Genomic DNA, 6,759 nt, shown 5'->3' with positions numbered 1-6,759 from the left:
GTAAATAAAATTCTGTAAATGTATAAATACGAGGCTCCAGCTCTCTCCTCCACCGCTGGCTATCTGAGTTCTAATAATATTAATCTCACCAGTTCTTACTTAGTATAAAATCCAGCAAAGACAAATGCTAGTTTCTTCATTATTTGATTGGGTGGGATTATTCAGTATGATTTTGTTAGTTTTACGTGCAGAGACCCAGAAATTCAGGGTTTGATCTTCAAATAAGCCTCATTCTGTGCCCTTCAAGTACTTTACCAGCCACTTAACTGCTCAAGTGCCAGCCAATGAGATGAATCCAGCTTCAGAAGGCAGGAAATTAAGCAAACCAGTATATTTTTGCAGTCCAATTCATCAACATTGTTGACCCCTTGGATTTCCAACCTTATCGTCATTTGCTGTACTTGGCCGAGGTGGTGAAAGGAGTGAAGTGAAGATGGCGGTGTTCTGGAGGCAGGCCGGCCTGAGCTGCATTCAGTACTCTCAAATCTGTGGACAAGCGGTGAGGGCTGACCTAAAGCCCCAGTACCAAGCAGAGGCAAAGAAAGCGGTAGATGTAAATGTTAAAGTCAACAAGCTAAAAGAGACCTGAGCTTTTGAATATGAGAACTTTGACCCATCATCCTGAGAGATGGAATTGCAAATCCATTTGAAGACTCTGTCTGCAAAACTGACCGAATGTTAATTAAAAATATAGATCTTATTTAAAAATAAACATTTCAAGGCAAATGGCCAAATCATGGAGGTGGAGAATAATCAATAATCAAGTTTAGAACAGGATTCATATGTTAACCAAGAAAAAAAATTGCTGCAGAATTTTGTGCTAGATGCTCATAACACAGCACATCGAGCTAAATGCCTGAGCTGTCCCTTTAATGGAGCCACCTGTCTACATGTGTTCACCTCAAGTAGCACAAAAACTTTCCCTCTCATTGGGAAAAGTCTGTGATAGGGTGGAAGGTAGGAGAGATTAAATGTTAAGAAGGAAAATAGTGCAAGGCAAAAGGGGATGGCAATGGGACTAGTAAAGAAACAAAGAGTGGGTCTAGAGCAGGTGTAAATGGTAATAGAAATCTCATTCCCAACATCTACTGTCCAAACAAATTGGGCTTGTGGTTATAATCTGAAATAGTTAAATTTAACGTTGAGTGCTGAAGTGTCTAATTGAAAGATGAGGTGCTGTCCCTTGACTTTATTGGAAAAGTATGGGAAGCCAGGGACAGTGAGTTTAGAAAGTGAGTAGGGTGGAGAATTAAAACAACAGGCAGCAGAAGCTCAGGGTCATTGCAAATGCAGACAGAATGGAGGTGTTCAATAAAACAGTCGCCCAATCTGTGTTTGGTCTCCTTAATGGAAAGGAAACCATCCCATGATCAGTAAATACAGTGTATTAAACTGAAATAAGTACAAATGTTTCACCTGAAAGGAATGTTTGGGGCCCTGGACAATGGGAAGTCAGGAGGTGAAAGAGGTGTTGCATCTCCTGCATTTGCAGGGGAAGGTGCTGTAGGATAGGGAGGAAGTGTTAGGCATGATTGAGGAATGAACCAAGGTGTTGCTAAGGGACTGGTCACTTTAGAATGCAAAGAGGGGAGGGGAAGATGTGTTTGGTAGTGACATCATGCTGGAGGTGGCAGAAATGGCAGAGGATGGTCCGTTGAATGTGGAGCCTGGAGGGGGAGGTGAGGACAAGAAGAATACCATTCTGGTTTTAGGAGCATGGTTTAGGGCTGAGAACAACAGTACAGAAAATAGCACAGACCTGGAAAAGGACCCTGTCAGCCACGGTGGATGGCAATCCTCAGTTGAAGGTAAAAGAAGCTATATCAGAGGGACTGATAGAGAACTTGGCATCATCAGAATGTGATCGAAGCAGAGAATCTGGGAGAATGGAATAGAGTTGTTACAGGAAGCAGGATGGGAGGAATTGTAATCAAGGTGACTGTGGGAGTCAGTGGGCTTTTGGATAGCCTATCCTCAAAAATGTAGACAGAAAAGTCAAGGAGAGGAAGGGAAGAGTCAGAGACAGACCATGTAAAGGTGAGGGAAAAGTAGAAATTAGAGGCAAACTTGATGAAAATCTGCAGTTTAGGGCACAAGCAAGAAATGACACTAATGTGCTCATTGATGTCCTGGAAAAAGGGGTGAGGGAAAGGACTTGAGTATGACAGGAACAAAAAATGTTTCACAAAAAACTGTGCTAAACCTAGACATATACTAGTTCCCGTAGCAATACCTTTCATTTGGAGGAAGTGAGTGGAGTCAAAGGAGAAGTTGTTCAATGTGGGAACAATTTGAGCTAGGCAGAAGGTGGTGGTGATGAATGGGGACTGGTTGAGTCTCTAATCAAGTAAGAAATGAAGAGCCCTCAGGTTGTCCTGACAGGGGATGAAAATATAGAAGGATTGGGCATCCATAGTCAAAAGGAAACAGTTAAAGCCAGGAAACTGAAAAGTGTTAAAGCTGCAGATGTCAGTCGGACGAGACTGTACAGGAGGAGAAAGAAATGGGGTAGAGATAGGAAGAAATCGGTTGAGGGGGCAAGAGCAGGCTGAAGCAAAGGGACTGCCTGGGAAGCTCTATTTGTGAATCTTGGAAAGCTGGTTGAAGTGGAGTGTGGGAGATGGAGGAATATGCATTTGGAGGCCACACAGGGAGATCTCATACGAACATAGGTACATAGGGATTACACGAGTAGGCCACTTGGCCATTCAATAAGATCATGGCTGATCTTAATGTAACCTCAATCCCACATTCCTGCCTACTCCTGATATCCCCTCACTGCCTTGTTAATCAAGAATCTATCCAGCTCTGTCTTAAAAATATTCAAAGAGTCTGCTTCCACTGCCTTTTAAGGAAGAGAGTTCCAAAGACTCAACCATCTGAGAGAAAAAAATTCTTCTCACCTCTGTCTTAAATGAGCGACCCCTTATTTTTAAACAGTGACCCCTAGTTCTAGGTTTTCCCACAAGAGGAAACATCCTCTCTAAATCCATCCTGTCAAGGCTCCCCAGGATCTTAAAAGTTTCAATTAAGTCACCTCTTACTAAATCCAGTGGATACAAGCCTAACCTGTCCAGTCTTTGCTCTTGGACAACCCGCGCATTCCTCGTATTAGTCTCGGAGACCTTCTCTGAACTGCTTCTAATGCATTTACATCTTTCTTTAAATAAGGAGACCAGTACTGTACACAGTACTCCAGATGTGGTCTCACCAGTGCTCTGTACAACTGAAGGACAACCTCCCTACTTTTGCAATCAATTCTCCTCACATTAAATGATAACATTCTACTAGCTTTACTAATTATCTGCTGTACCTGCATACTAAACTTTTGTGATTCATGCACTAGGATATCCAGATCTCTCTGAATCTCAGAGCTCCACAATCTCTCACTATTTAGATAATAAGCTTCCTTTTTATTCTTCCTGCCAAAATGAACAATGTCACATTTACCCACATTATACTCCATTTGTGAGATCTTTGCCCTCTCACTTAACCTATCTATGTCACTTTGTAGCTTCCTTACATCCTCTTCACTATTTGTCTTCCTACCTAGCTTTGTGTCATCAGCAAATTTAGCCACCATTCCTTCAGTCCCTTCATCCAAGTCATTTATATAAATTGTAAAAAGTTGAGGCCCCAGCACTGATCCCTGTCACACCACTCGTCACATCCTGTCAACCAGAAAAAGACCCATTGTTGCCAACTCTCTGCTTCCTGTTAGCTAACTAATCTTCTATCCATGCTAATACGTTACCTCCTACACCATGAGCTTTTTTTCCTGCAATAACCTTTGATGTGGCACTTTGTCAAATGCCTTCTGGAAATCTATGTACCGGTTCCCTTTTATCCACAGCACATGTGACTCCTTCAACGAACTCCAATAAATTGGTTAAACATGATTTCCTTTTTACAAAACCACCTTCCCAAGGGCAACTAGGGATGGGCAATAAATGCTGGCCCAGCCAGTGAAGCCCACATCCCGTGAATGAATAAAAAAAACTAAAATCCCTTTGAAATTCAAATATCCCCTCATTTATCTAAAAATGCAAATTCCCTTCACATTTACATACTTAGCCAGCATCCGTATTTACTCATTAGCATGTCAAGCACCTAGCTTCTTTTGATGATTTAAACTTGCACTCTGTTGACTACACATATAATTAAATTACACACAGACAGACCCAACTATACTTACTCCCATAAACCTACTTCACAATAAACCAGAAAAATACTATGAAAACTATTATACTTTCATGACACCTGTTCCTTAGTCAGTTCCTTGATGTACTGGTCTAAAAAAACCATCTCATACACACTCCAGGAATTAATCTGCCAATGCATTATTGCTAATTTGGTTTGCCCAGTCTATATATAAACTAAAGTCACCCATGATTACTGTAGCACCCTTGTTACATGCATCTCTAATTTCCTGTTTAATGCTGTCCCCTACCTCACCACTAATGTTTGGAGGCCTATATACAGCTCCCACTAATGTTTATCACCCCTTGTTGCTTCTTAGCTCCACCCAGACTGATTCTGCATTAGATTTTCTGATCAATATCCTCTCTCACTATTGCATTGATTTCATCCTTAACTAACAATGCCATGGCACCTCCTTTTCCTTTTTGTCTATCCTTCATAAGTATTGAATACCCTTGAATCTTCAGTTCCCAGCCTTGGTCACCCTGCAGCCATGTCTCTGCAATCGCAATTATATCATACCCATTTACATCTATTTGCACTGCTAATTCATCTACCTTATTGCGAATGTTCCGTGCATTCAGATACAGTGCCTTTAGACTTGTCTTTTTACACATCTTCTTTTGTACTATGACCCTATTTGCTGCTAGCCCTCGTTTCCTTTGCCTTCCACTTTTGCTTTTTACTTTTCTGTTTTTCATTTCTATCTTTGTTTCCCTCTCTTGTGTCTCCCCGCTCAGGTTCCCATCCCCCTGCCACTCAAGTTTAAACCCTCCCCCACAGTACTAGCAAATACCCCTGTGAGGATATTGGTCCCAGTCCTTCTGGGGTGCAACCTGTCCAGCTGGCACAGGTCCCATCTTCCTCAGAATCGGCCCCAATGCCTCAGGAATCTGAATCCCTCCCTCCTACACCATCTCTTCAGCGATGCATTCATCCGATCTCTTCTCCTATTCCTGATCTCATGAGCACGTGGCACTGGGAGTAATCCTGAGATTACTACCTTCAAGGTCCTGCTTTTTAATTTATTTCCTAACTCCCTATATTCTGCTTGCAGGACCTCATCCCTCTTTTTACCTATGTTGTTGGTACCGATATGGACCACAACCTCTTGCTGTTCACCATCCCCCTTCAGAACGTCCTGCAGCCACACAGTGATATCCTTGACCCTGACACCAGGGAGGCAATATACCATCCAGCTGTCACATCTGTGGACGCAGACTCACCTATCTGTTCCTTTTACAATAGAATCCACTATCACTATTGCTCTCCAACTCTTTTTTTCTCCCCCTGTGCAACTGAGACACTCATGATGCCACGGACTTAGCTCTTGCTGCTTTCCCCTGAGAAACCATCTCCTCCAGCAGTATCCAAAATGGAAAATCTATTAGAGAGGGAGATGGACCTAGGGGACTCCTGCACTACCTCCCTAGTGCCTTTACTCTGTCTGGCGGTCACCCATTGCCTTTCTATCTGTGCATTCTTTACCGATGGTGTGACCACCTCACTGTACGTGCTATCCACAAAGATCTCAGCTCTGCGGATGCTGCAGCTCCAGATCTGAAACCCAGATTTCAAGTAGCTGTAGCTGGAGACACCTCCTGCACACATGGTCACCGTGGACACTGGAAGTGTCCTGGTAAATGATATTACCAGGAGACAAATCAATAGAAGGATTTAGGAGTGAGCATGGTCAGATTCTTGGATGCATCAATGTAGATTGCAGCAGCAATAGAGAAAGCAAATGGGATTTTGCACTATACCATCAGAGGAATAAATCATGACTCTGCGCAAGTAATTATGAGTTTGTACAGAGGATTAAACCGCCCGGTCTGGAGAATTGTTTATAATTCTGGTTGCCATAGAAGATATTGGAAAATGTAACATCTAAATTGACATTTCACTTAGGCACTTGTGGTATAAGGCAAGGTTTTTGAAGTTGGGTGTGTTTATACCTGAAGAATAGAAGGTTGAGGAGTATACAGGCCAGACAGCAAGGTTCCCTTCTCTGAAGGACATTAAAAAAATTACATGCAAATAAATATTGACTTTCATGACTTCAGGGCATCCCAAAACACTTCACAGTTAATGAAGTACTTATGAAGTGTAGTCACAGTAGTAATTAGTGGATCAGTTGGGAATCCAAGGTCAATTTTTACGATGCTAACATAATTTTTATTGAATTCAATTTCACAATGATGGCCATGATGGTGAGAGTACAGCTGTGGGATGAAGAAGAAATGAGAAAGGCACACAAGATAAGACTGCACCAAAGTAGAAGTAGGTGAACTAGGAGATAACCTTCCACTAGACCCTATGTACCACAACACTCCATTAAGTGTATATACCAGAAGAGGCCTGCTTGACAAGACTATGGTCAGATAAAGAGTCATTGTAGGAACTCCATGTCCTGTTGTAATGAGACTAGCAATATCCTCTCAATAAGCCCTGTGTTCTCCATCCAGCTGAAAGTCACCTTAGTCAACAATTTCTATTCCACAATGCCCTTTCAGGCTGGAACTGCTGACTTCTGTGGCATTATTCAACTTGAAGCTAAGT

General features: G+C 42.2%; 1 pseudogene; it reads left to right on the top strand.

Annotated features, from left to right (window-relative positions):
• Positions 1 to 428: 428 nt before the first annotated feature.
• Positions 429 to 691, top strand: LOC144688965 (ATP synthase F(1) complex subunit epsilon, mitochondrial pseudogene; annotated as a pseudogene).
• The last annotated feature ends 6,068 nt before the right edge of the window (positions 692 to 6,759 follow it).

Source organism: Cetorhinus maximus, chromosome 1, assembly GCF_964194155.1.
Source record: "Cetorhinus maximus chromosome 1, sCetMax3.hap1.1, whole genome shotgun sequence".
Classification (NCBI taxonomy): domain Eukaryota; kingdom Metazoa; phylum Chordata; class Chondrichthyes; order Lamniformes; family Cetorhinidae; genus Cetorhinus; species Cetorhinus maximus.
The sequence above is the reverse complement of the archived record's forward strand: the minus strand, read 5'-3'. Positions and strand labels throughout refer to the sequence as shown.